A 13,912-nucleotide genomic window follows, 5' to 3' on the forward strand; every position below is an offset into this window, starting at 1 on the left:
GTCTCTGTGTTGCTTTTGCTTCATTTTTACGATACTCCATAGTATTGAAACTCCAATATCCGGAACCAAAATTGCAAAATAGCAAACTCTCGAGCACCCTAGGAAACCCCATATCTTACAAGTTTGCAGTGGCCGTGAGGCTCTCTGTGCCTGTGTGTGTTAAGTGGGGTAGGTTGAGAAAATTTGGGGCTATTGGGTGGAGCAAATGCACCGTGCAATTTTGTCTGGCAGTGAGCTAAAATATGGTAAGCAAGTTATAATATAATGGGAGCTTAGGTTTCACTTGGTTTTGGAGGTCTAGTGCTTGGCCACTGTGAGCTGGTAGGAGACCAACAAAACCACATGGTATGGACATTGTCGACACATCTGAGCCTGTGAAAGCTTTTAATATGGTGATCACCTCTGCTCTGCCTAGGCCAACATTCTGCGCAAACCTTGCTCCTCATTCTACTTGGGTTTTGAGTCTCATGTTCATGTTACTACAAAAGTTAACAGTGCATAACATTCGAAACAAAACTAAGGGCACACTTGTTAGAGTGGATAATATGTTAGAGTAGGAGTGACACACTAAGAGTGTGAATAACGAGTTGTAGGAGTGACCCACTAAGATTGTGAATAACGAGTGGTTTCGTCTGACTAACCAATTAATCAATCTCATGGATGCAATACTTAAAATTTTGCATTTTGGGTATGAAAATTTAATAACAACCCTTTTCCCAAAGTTTAGTAATATTTCCCCAACTTGTATTGATGATTATGATTAGCTAACATGTATATAAGTAGTGTGTAGTGGTTCACATTATTGTGGCTTGTGAGCTACTTGGGGTATATTTTGTAGGATCTAAGCTCCTTTTGTCCCCACCCAATCAATTTTTGTGTGCTTATTTTACCACTGTAAACGTGGGTCTAGAGACTTTAGGATCCTAGCTAGTTTGGGATCTTTAAGGCCCTCCCTAGGATTCAAGTTTGTGTGGCTCAGTTTTGAGTTTAAATTAATGACATTAAGATACTCTTAGATTTGTTTGTTGCAGAAGCTTTGCATGTATCTATGTGCCACAAGCCCTAGATCCTTGTAAAGGATGAATTTTTATTCGAGTAAAGCGCTCCTCTCTTGATAACCACTCATGGGTTTAGGGGCATAACGTGAATGAATCCAATTTCTTAAGCAACAAAGATGATTAGAATTTTGAGGAAAAGTAACTTTGCCTCCCATGGTTATTCTCCATCATGATCAGAATTGTACAAGAGAGGCACATGTTTTGTGTCCAAAGAGGATTAATGACATGTTTGGTACTGCTTTTAAGTAGTGTAAAAAGCACTTTCACATAGCTAAAAGCTTTTTCTTTGCTAGGGAAAACAAATAAAATAGTTACAGAACAGTTTTAGTTGTCTGAAGACACAGTTAGTATGATTTTAGAAGCGATGTTAAGTGCTTTTAGATGAAGAGAGAATTTTGCGTAGGGCACCCGCACGGGACACATGGTGGGGAGGACCAATCACTGCCCAGCAGGGGGTGTTTTGGGTATTGCACTTTAGGGAACATGGGCAGTTTCGGAAAAGATGGAAAATTTGCATGGTTCTGATTGGATGGCCGTAAGGCCACGTGGTGGGGAAACCCTCACCTAAGTATTTGTCTTAGATGAATACGTTTTAGATGAATATGTGTCAAAATATTAAGACTTCAATCGGCTAATGATAATATAAGCATGGGATCCAGCCACTGAAAAAAAGTATATTTGTCTAATATGTAAAATTTAAAACACATTTAAACTTGATCAGCTCGACCAAATTAGACAAAGATCCGAGACAAACATGATTGAATATTTGTCTTCAAGAATCATCATCATCATCATCAAAGGATGTCAAATTCATCTACATTATACCAAGACTTGTCGGTGTCTAATCAAATTATCAAAGACCACCTGATCTAATGGCTGTAACCCCATACAATCACTTTCTTCTTCATCTTCTTCTTCTTCTTTGCTTTCAATTTACACCGAAAGCAGAGCATGGTCAAATGAGCTTTCATTTCCCCCCATCAACTTGGTCCTCCGAGAATGGCATGCATTTCATCATGGTGGTTGGGCCCCTTCTCTCCCCCATTCAGGTTGTGCAATTGAGTAGGGGTTTTGATTTCTTCTCCAAAACCAAGTTGATGCATGCTCATGACTCGGGGAGTCAAGCTTGGACCAGTAGTCACAAGGGATATGTGTTTCGCCATCAATGTTTCTGCATGCTGCAAGCCTGCAACTTCGAACTGGTTCATTACCGGCAGAAGTCAGTGCGGCTTGGCTTGGACCCCACTTTGCGACAATGGACGCCTTGGTAATACTGTAATAGTAGTAGAGGCTTTTGCATGAATTGACTGAAATGGTATATTCCGTAGTGTGTTGTGACTCGTTAGTAAGTATAGTTGTAAATCGGCTTCTCAGTCAATTTCGAGCTCAATATTTTGTTCGATAGCAAAATGGAGCCAAGTTCGAACTATAGTATACGAAACTTGTAAAAATTTGTGAACAACTCGTATATCTTTAAGTTTGTAACCAACTTGTTGGAAAATTTTAGCTAACAAAAGTTAAATTTTTTAAAAATTAGTTAAAATATTAAAAACTTAGTTTCATTTATTTTGCCCATAGGGTTAGCCTAAGTGGTAAGAGTGGGGTTGAGAATTGAGGTTTTTTATTTTTTATTTATTTATTTATTTATTTATTTATTTTTTTGAGAAAGTTGAGAATAGAGTTAGAACTATGTAAGATCAAGGGTTCGATTCCCCTCTAATGTAACAAAAAATATGGCTGACATATGTAACTTGATCACTTTAGTATTCACCTCAACTCATTTACACCCTGTTATTTATTTATTTATTTTACTTTTTGTGAAGAGGAAAATTTCATGTTCGTAATGATGGCCTAGATATATCTATAAATTATGCGTGACACAAAAAAGCGGTTTCATTGGAAAACTAACGCCTAGTTTGAATCATAAGCAACTGTAGCTTTTAATTTGTGAAAATTGTCTTTACCAATTTCTATAAGCAATAACTTAATAATATAACTTTTAAAATAAGTTATTTTATTAAATTCTACCACACACTTTTTACTACTTAATTTATAAGTTAAGCAGCTTTTTTGACACACTATAAACTATGCCAAACTGTGAAACTAACCTCTTGAAAAAGAGGTGAAGATTGGAGCCAACACAATCCCTTGAACAATGAGGTTAAACATATGACTCTCTCTGGACAAATAGTTCATTGACCATTTGGGCATTATCTTCCACAAGTATGGGGTTTGTATATCTATCTTTGATTGAATCCTTGAAGTTGGGTCACTTGGAGCCCAATTTAAACTGTGTTAAAGACCAGAACCCCTTAAACCCTTTGCTTATAAACCCGAACCCATGAACCTACTTGGGTGTGGATAGTGGATACGTGTCATTGGGCTTAGGTCTTCAAGAAGCCAATAGATTCATTAGATTGGACTATGCATCCCACGAGTCTCCTAGCACAGCTAAACTGAAAACATGAAATACCTTGTTGAATGACTTGAATTCATCGATGGAGACTCATAGGCATTGCTTCCACTGTAATCAAAATTGAAAGGCTTGCTCGATCTTTCAGTCTTCCATGTTGATGATACCCATCTCGATTGTTTTTGGTTTATAGGGCACATTATATTCCAAGCAAATGCAATTGGACTTGGCTCCAAAATCGTTTGAGGCATCAACGAAGAAGGAATGATCTCTCCCAAGATGGTACGTGGTTCTACTGGGAATATTCTTGGAGTCCAGCACGTTGCAGTAGAACGATTTACTTCAGCTCTTTTCTGTTGGTTCCCTCGAACAACAAGGGCAATTGTATTTACATTTCACATGCTTTATAAACAAGAAAGAACACGAATATCTTTTAAGACTTTAACATAGAAGACGGAAAGATAGAGCGACATTTCAATTTCAATTGTACGGTTGTCCTTCAAAACTCATCTACCTTCGTAGAATTAAACTGCTGAAATTGTTATATCATCACATTGTTATATGTAGGTTTAGTTTTTTAATGATCTGCCTCTATCTGTTTAGCTAGGTTGAAGGCTCGTTTTGAAGCCTAACCAAAAGGATGTAGGTAACAAACTTATGTGGTTGAATGTATTCCGAGTCTTATGTTGAAACATGATGAGGTTCTGAGCAAGAAGTCCAGAGCTCCTCACCTGTGTGGTGTACCTGATTATCTAGTGGACTAGAAAGCTAGCAAGAGAGTTATGTTAGAGCTGCATTGGGAATCAACACCCCTGCTCACCGCCGCCATGGATTCAAGAAAAAAAATTCAAGAAAGATAAGGACGTACTCCCTCTAGTCTCCCATGATCAGGTATACTCTAGCTAGCTTCTTCCCTTATTTCTTCATGATGCAGGTATTATGCTTCATGCCAATAGGCAGAGACTGGAAGTAGTTGCTATGGGTTTGTTATAATCTAATGCCAGGGACCCAAGGAAGGAAAAGAAGGCAATGACAACCATAAGAAAAAGAGGCAGAGTACCTAACTTAATCGATTTATCTCATCCATGTATTGTATAAACGGAAGGTTATCAAACGCCTCCCTGAATTTTTCATCAATTTATAGCTCAAGTTAGTATCTGGTTCTTAAAATAGCTCATGTTTTATGCAATGACTAACTTCTGAATGTAGAATCGCTGTAAATCTGTATGTAATTAGGATTTTATTTAATTAGGATATCCTGTAATTATGGAAAGATTGTTTCCTATTAGAGTTAGACTACTCCTTTGTACTTATATATATACCCTCATTGTGGGATGAATAGAATTATCGAATTAACCCTGAATTGAAGTATTCTTTTCTACTTGGTATCAGAGCAGGTTCAATCCTTTGAACTTGCGCTGCATCCTTTGAATCCTGAATCCTGAAGAACACCACAAACCGCTGCGTACCACCACCATTGAAATCAAACCATCCTGAATTTCAAACCACCATCACCCTACCTTTTTTCGAAAAAAAGAAAAGAAAAAAAAATTTCTTTTCCAAAACATTCATATCCATCTTGAAACCCTTGAAAATCCAAACCTGCTAAAATCATGAATTCCTCAATGATGCAATCAGAGAAACAGGCTATTGGGCATTCGGTGACTACCGAATTTTCTGTTATGGCTCAACGCAAACAGGGTCCTCCTCCAGGCTTCTCAGGACCTTCTCAACGCCGTCTTCTGGGTAAACCAAATCCATATGCAAACAAAAGGTGCATTATCTGTGGGGAATTAGGTCATAGCAAGGAGCGGTGCTATGAAGTGATTGGTTACCCTGATTGGTGGGACTTCACCAAGAAACCGCGAAAGAATCTGGGCAAGGCCGCTGTTGCTACTACAGAGGAAGTTTACCTAGACAATGCCTCCGCTAATGTAGCGCAGTTAGGTATGAAGGGTAATGTTACATTTAATAGTACATGGATAATTGATACAGGTGCATCTGACCATATGACCAATGACCTAAGCCTTGTACAAAACCTTAGACGTTCCCCTCAAGACTTTGTCTCTACTGCTGATGGTACTCCAACTCCGGTTACCAGAGAAGGTTCTATTGCTTTATCTGATACCTTAACCCTTGAATCTGTCTTAGTTGTTCCCTCACTAGCTTATAATCTCCTATCTGTTGGTCAAGTTATTTTAGCTCTTGCATGTATTGTGACCTTCTATCCGTCTTTCTGTGTGTTTCAGGATATTCTGACTCGACGGATTCTTGGTTATGGTGTTAGAAGGGGGAAATTATACTATCTGGATCTGACAGAGACTGGAAAGAAACAGAAGCATCTTTTGGGACAAGCTAATCAGATCAACGGGGTAGAGAATGCGAAGGAAGCTGTATGGTTATGGCATCGCCGTTTAGGTCATCTATCCTTTCGTTATCTTAAGAAGCTGCAACCTCAATTGTTTTCAGTTGTTAGTGAATTGGATTTCCACTGTGACATCTGTGAACTGGCCAAGAGTCACCGTATTTCATATTCACCAAGTCTTAATAAAAGTCTTGTTCCTTTTATGAAGATTCACTCCGATGTCTGGGGTCCTGCGAAAATTCCTTCTCTTTCTGGAGCTCGGTATTTTGTAACGTTTATTGATGATTGCACTCGCATGACATGGGTGTCATTCTTGAAGAATAAGAGTGATGTATTTGGAATGTTTACCGAATTTCACAAAATGGTGGCAACTCAGTATCAACAATCCATCAGAGTGTTTCAGTCTGACAATGGTGGAGAGTTTGTGAATGGCCCTATGATTGAGTTTTGCCGGTCACATGGAATTCGTCATCAAACCTCCAATTCTTATACTCCTCAACAGAATGGTTTAGCAGAACGGAAGAACAGGCAATTGATGGAAGTTGTTCGTGCTTCCTTGTTTGGCATGAATGTACCTCGGTCCTATTGGGGCGAAGCAGTGAAATCAGCAGCATATCTTATCAACCGTACTCCTTCACGGGTGATTGAGTTTCAGAAGCTTCATACACTTTTGACCATCCCTTCTATGCCTAATTTGGAGCCCCGGGTGTTTGGGTGCACAACTTATGTTCATATTCCCAAGCCTCAACGTAGCAAGCTTGATCCCCGTGCCCGTAAGTGTATATTTGTTGGTTATGCTGACTTCCAGAAGGGTTATCGATGTTATGATCCTCTTACTGGCACTATACATATATCTCTTGATGTCTCATTCCGTGAATCTGAGCCATATTACTCAGGGGGAGCTTCTCAGTCTTCCCTTCAGGGGGAGAGAGGTTATGAAGGGAATCCTTGTTCTATTATTGATTTTGATGTCTTTGAAGACTTGGAAGATTTGGAGGAACGATTTGAAGGTAGAAATTCCGAAACAGAAAATGCAACTGCCGAACAGAGTGTTGTAAATTCCGAAACAGAAAATTCGACTGCTGAACAGAGTGTTGTAAATTCCGAAACAGAAAATGCGACTGCCGAACGGAGTGTTGTGAATTCCGAAACAAAGAATGCGACTGCCGAACAGAGTGTTGTGAATTCCGAAACAGAGAATGCAACTTCTGAAACTGCCGAACAGAGCGTTGTGAATTCCGAGACAGAAGAGACGACTTTTCTGGATAGTTTGAAACAAAATCAAGACGTATCCGAAGCTCACACACAAGATATTCCCCCTTCTGCCCCACCAACTGAAGATCCCAGTCAGAATGATCCACCTCAGGTACCCCTAAACTTTAATGAGTCTTCTGGGTTAGAAAGTGTCGAACCTAGGAAATCACAAAGGGTTACCAAGGGAATTCCTAAGAAACAATATGAACCAGATATCAAAGCCAAAGCTAAATACCCTATAGCTAATTTTATGTCTAACCATAGGATTTCTGGGTCACATGCACTTGTTGTTGATCAATTATCTACTGTATCTATTCCTAGTAACGTGCAGGATGCATTGATGAATCCAAAATGGACAAAGGCGATGAATGAAGAATTGGAAGCTCTTCAGAAAAATGCAACATGGGAGCTAGTACCTATGCCGGTTGGAAAGAAGACTGTAGGATGTCGTTGGGTATTTACTGTGAAGCTTAATGCAGATGGAACTATTAATAGATACAAAGCGAGGTTGGTTGCCAAAGGATATACACAACGCTATGGGATTGATTATGAGGAGACTTTTGCACCTGTGGCAAAGATTAATACTGTCCGGATTCTAATCTCACTTGCAGCAAACAAAGATTGGCCCTTGCACCAGTTTGATGTGAAGAATGCGTTTCTTAATGGGAATTTGGAGGAAGAAGTGTACATGGATATGCCCCCAGGTGTTAAGAATTACCCAAGTGATGTTGGCAAGGTGTGTAAATTGAAGAAGTCTTTGTATGGCCTGAAGCAGTCTCCAAGAGCTTGGTTTGGAAGATTTTCAAAGTCCATGAAAGCCTTTGGGTACAGACAGAGCAATTCTGACCATACCTTGTTTATCAAACGCAAGAATAGTAAGATTACAGCTCTTATTGTGTATGTTGATGACATGATTGTTACAGGGGATGATCCGAAAGAGATGAATGAATTGCAAAAGTATCTGTCAAAGGAGTTTGAAATGAAGGATCTGGGACAACTGAAGTATTTTCTGGGTATTGAAGTTGCAAGGTCTAAGAAGGGGATTTTGCTTTCACAAAGGAAGTATGTCCTTGATTTACTTGCTGAAACAGGGATGCTGGACTGCAGACCAATGGAGACACCCATTGAGATGAATCACAGACTTGCTATTTATCCTGATCAAGTTCCAACTGACAAAGGGAGGTATCAACGTCTTGTAGGAAGGTTGATTTATCTTTCACATACTAGACCTGATATTGCTTATGCTGTGAGTGTTGTTAGTCAATTTATGCATTGTCCTAGTGAAGAGCATATGGATGCAGTCTTTCGTATTTTGAAGTACTTGAAGATGGCGCCAGGTAAAGGGTTACTGTTTCAGAAAAAAGATGAATTGGAAGTTATTGGGTACACAGATGCAGATTGGGCTGGTGATAAAACTGACAGACGTTCTACATCTGGGTACTTCACTTTTGTTGGAGGGAACCTTGTCACCTGGCGTAGCAAAAAGCAGAAAGTTGTTGCCAGATCAAGTGCAGAAGCTGAGTTCCGAGGTATGGCACACGGAGTCTGTGAAATGTTGTGGATTCGTAATGTCTTGAAAGACCTGGGTTACAAGCTTAAAAAGCCTATGGATTTGCATTGTGATAATACAGCTGCCATTGAGATTGCACATAATCCAGTTCAGCATGATAGAACAAAGCATGTGGAGGTTGACCGTCATTTTATTAAAGAAAATCTTGACAGAAAGGTTATTCGCTTTCCATTTGTAAACTCAGAGGAGCAATTAGCTGATGTTCTTACTAAAGGAGTGTCCAGGAAGGTATTTGACAGCTCAGTTGACAAGTTGGGCATGATAGACATCTATGCACCAACTTGAGGGGGAGTGTAGAATCGCTGTAAATCTGTATGTAATTAGGATTTTATTTAATTAGGATATCCTGTAATTATGGAAAGATTGTTTCCTATTAGAGTTAGACTACTCCTTTGTACTTATATATATACCCTCATTGTGGGATGAATAGAATTATCGAATTAACCCTGAATTGAAGTATTCTTTTCTACTCTGAAACAAAGATGAGGTACAAAACAATGAGACAGATCGAGAAATCATCACATTACCAAACCTATGTGGACAGGGCCGTCGTTCGTCAAATGGTAGCCGTTCACGCAGAAAACCAATTTGGAACCTGTATGATACTCATTTTTAGCTATTCATTTTTATTTTTTCTTTTGTATTTTTCTTCAAGTATTATGACAAGTTGTCCAGACTCAAACTTAGGACCAGTCTGGGAACGGTTAAATACCTGGACCAATTAATTGTCATAACACTCTTCTTTCTCAAAAATATTGTCAGTGCCAGCAGCCATGGGGCATATGCTTTTGAGGTCAATCAATATCAAAAGCCACACCCATGGCCGGTAGCTAGTACTGAAAAACCTCAACCAACCGTAGGTTATATGTGAAGATCCACGTATCCACGTGTATGGCCGTTTGCCAAAGTGTCAGTTTTTGAATGCCAATAATTGTTTTTTGGCAGAGAGATTCTTAGGTAGGGCAGTCGTATCACGTGGTGGTAGGGCTGTCCAATCAGGACTTTGCAGAGAGTGTTTTGGGTATATTGTTTTATTAAAAGAGAGTTAATTTCGGGAGAAAATTAGCTTTAAACCCAATTTTACAATGATTTATTAGGTTAAACCCAATCACTTTTTCTTTTCAATCTACACCCAATCTACATCATGAAACATTCCTTACTGAGTAGATTGTTCAATTAATACAATCCTCATCCACTTTTGTGTTCCAATTGTACCCTTTAATAGTTTGTAGAAAGTCATATGGAAAGAGTTAATCATATGGCTTAATTAGTGCATGCTTTGATTTCAATTTTTTTTTTTTTTAACTTTTATATATAGCACCATGATTTCAAACTATAGAGATACTAGTTCATGTTGCTTAAGACCAGAAGAAAGAAGTAAGACAAAATTTCAAATTATTGTTGTGAACTTGTATATCACCTATGCATTCGTGATCATATTCTCTTTCTAATTTTTGGCTTTCAAAAGTGTGGTATCTACTAATAAGGTATGTTATTCATTAGATTTAGTTTTTTCAAATCTTTTCTTTTTTCATCATTCTGCACTGAATATTGTGGTAAAGTATCTTGTTCTAAGTTTGAACTTTTCCTTTTGTATATTGTCATATAAATTTGATGGTTGTTCATTCCCAATTGTTACCAAATAGATAGGTGTATGCATATAGGGATAAAGTTAGAGATTCAACCTATGTCGCAATGATATATAGAATACCTAAGAAAGAGGTTGATGTGAAAAATGAATCATAGGTTGATATGAAAATTCCTATAAGTAAGGTTAGTTAAACATACGCGTCTAATCTTTAGGTTGTAATTAGGAAAAAAAATTCTATTAGCTAGGTTAAATTTACATTTAAGTTAAGTTGCAAGTAAATGCATGGATGGAAAAGATAAATCTAGAGTTGAGTTGCAAAACACAAGATAAGAACAACTAATTAATACTAAATAGTTGAGTTTCAGAACACAAAATTTACCTTTAAAATAGAAGGTTTAAATTGCCAAAAAGTAAATTCTAAATTCATTTAAATCTATAAAACATTTGAATTAAAAAATGTGCAAAGAAAAACTCCATAATTCTAGCCATAATGATGAGTAGAAGGAAAATTGCTGGAATAATGGGACTAATAAAAAAATCGACAATTAAGGTATTTAAAATCTACAATTAAGCTATTTGATTAAATACTGTTTACTCCCTATACTTATAGGATTTTATCATTTCAGTTCCTGACCTTCAAATTTCACCTAAAAAGTCCCTGAACTCTCAATTTCCTCCCAATTGGTCCATGCCGTCAAATTTTTTTGTTAAAGTTACCGAAAATGTCTATTATGCCCCCATTTACTTTGTTTTTTTAAATTTATTTTTTTTCTCTCTTTTATTTCTTTTTTTCATTTCACCTCTTGAAGGTCTGTAGATTGGAACCATCTTGATGAGGAGATGAACAGAAGGAGGTGAGAGAGCCGGAAGAAGAAGAAGAAGAAGAAGAGGTAAAAAGAAAAAAAAATAAAAAAATAAAAAGAGAAGAAGAGAAATATATATATATATATATATATATATATATATATATATATATATATATATATATATATATATTAAGTAAATGAGGGTATAATAGACTTTTTAGGAGAAGATAACGGAGTTTTTGACTGATGCTTGACGGCAGGGACCAATTGGGAGTTCAAGGACTTTTTAGGTGAAATTCGAAGGTCAGGGACTGAAACGATGAAACCCTATAAGTATAGAGAGTAAACAGTATTTAACCCTACGGTATTTAAAGAGGACGTTAATCTTGCTAGTTTTTTTTTTTTTTTTTGAAATAGAAGGTTCATATTATTAGATGACCAGCCAACAAGCCAGAGTTTAATATACACTTAAAGACAGAAAAATGGCGAGGTAACAACGAATCCCTTATCTAAGTAATGTAAACTCATTACAAGTCAATTTGAGCCCGCTTTGTAAAGCGAACCCATAAACAAAGAACAACTCCGTGTCTTCTAGGGCAACATCATTGACTAGCATCCCCATTAGCCAGGCGCCCAATTGCGGTACCAACAGAGAGCCACTTCCTAGCAAACAAATATGAGCAATTCCTTATCCATAAGCCGCTTGAAAAAATGTCAATCTTATTCCAGATAATTACCAACTCACGAAGCAGTCCTGATCCGAAAACGATTGATCTTAATCAAAACAAAGGAAAACAAAAAAGGGCTCTGCCACCCCCCAACAACCACCACAGGCCCGATCCAACAGAAAAGGAAAAGGGATGGCCCACATCTCCAGGCCCAACCCAACCCTAGTGTGAAACTAGGAGTTCCGGCAGCAAAACACGGAGACGCAGACCTGACGACTCCGGCCGCACCACCCAAGCCTTTCCCTCCCAGATCGGCATGTAGAAAATCGTCGGAAGAGCAGCAACCCATCACCAATCCGGCGGCCGGCCCCGGTTTTCCACCATCGCAAGAAACCTGGACCTCGACCCGGACTCAAGCGACGATCAAACTGCCTCCCTGAAGAAACAGCTCGCCGCCCTTCTAAGATACTGCAACGCCGGTGAAGTCGCTGTGACCGCAGACCCAGACACGATCGCCCCCCTCTGATCGCTCTAATCCACAACCACCCAGACGTCGCCGATCCCAGTACCGTCCGAACTGGTTTAGGAATGAAACCTGAAAACATGATCAAAGAGGCCCCCAAACGGAAGGTTCTCGCTACAAACAAGATCGACGCTTGAGTACCTGCCCCCGCCGCCGTACCTTGCCACACCACGATCGCCGCCTTGCCCGAGGGAAGTGCGCCGCCGCCTCGTCGAACTGAGTTTCGAAAACCCTAGGTCACTCCGAGAAGCTCGGAGACACCTTGCTTACTTTTAGAGGCTTGTTTTGTTCATTGAGGGAAGTTCTATTTTTTGTTAATCTTGCTAGTTGACTTATGTTTATCAGATTTAAATATTGACGATATGTGTAATTTTCAGAAAAAAAAAAGGCAATATTTTATCCTAGTTGGCATAATTGGGTGTAGATTGAAAAAAAATAATTGATGGGTTTTTTCCACTAAATTTTATAGAAATTGGGTCTATAATGAATTTCCCCTAATTTCGGAATATGCGTATTACATTATTCAGCAACCGACACAGTGATACGTCGATGTATGTCATACGTCGGTGTTTGATAAAAGTTTTTGTATTACATTATTCATCAATCGACACAGTGATAGACCAGTTCAGGTGGAAGACCATAACTCCCTTCCCTACCTGGTGAATACATCAAATGACAGTCTTCTATATCTGAGACACGCATTTTTGAGCAAAAGTGTATCTTATTCTTCCAAACAAGGCTAATATATCTCCTCCATGCGAACCATATGAGAATGGACCATTACAATTAAACTAAAAGCTTCAGTGCCAGCAGCCATGGGGCATCTACTTTTGAGGTCAATCAATATGAAAAGCCACACCCTATAGCCGGTAGCTGGGATTGAAAACCTCACCCCCTGCTGCAACTGTAGGTTATATGTGAAGATCCATGTATCCACATGTATGGCTGTTCGCCAAGTGTCAGTTTTTGAATGCCAATAATTGCTTTACCAAATTTTTTTTTTTTTTAGAGAGATTCTTAGGTAGGGCAACCATACCATGTCGCGGTAGGGCTGCCAATCAGAACCTTGCAGAGGGTGCTTTGGGCATATTGCTTTATTAAAAGAGGGCTAATTTCGGGATATGTGTATTACATTATTTAGTGACCGACACAGTGATACGTCGGTGTTTGATAAAAGTTTTCATATTACATTATTCACCAACCGACACAGTGATAGATCAGTTCCGGTGGAAGGCTATAACTCATTTCCCTACCTGGTGAATACATCAAATGACAGTCTTCTATATCTGAGACACGCATTTTTGAGCAAAAGTGTAACTTTTTCTTCCAAACAAGGCTCTAATAATATATCTCCTCCATGCAAACCATATGAGAATGGACCATTACAATTTAACCGAAAGCTTCAGTGCCAGCAGCCATAAGGCATATCAATATGAAAAGCCACACCCATGGCCTGTAGCTAGTATTGAAAAACCTCACCCCCCCCCCCCTGCTGCAACTGTAGGTTATATGTGAAGATCCACGTATCCACGTGTATGGCTGTTCGCCAAGTGTCAGTTTTTGAATGGCAATAATTGCTTTACTAGATTTTTTTTTGTAGAGAGATTCTTAGGTAGGGTAGCTGTATCACGTGCCGGTAGGGCTGTCCAATCAGAACCTTACAG

This window comes from Rosa rugosa, chromosome 1, assembly GCF_958449725.1.
Source record: "Rosa rugosa chromosome 1, drRosRugo1.1, whole genome shotgun sequence".
Lineage (NCBI taxonomy): Eukaryota > Viridiplantae > Streptophyta > Magnoliopsida > Rosales > Rosaceae > Rosa > Rosa rugosa.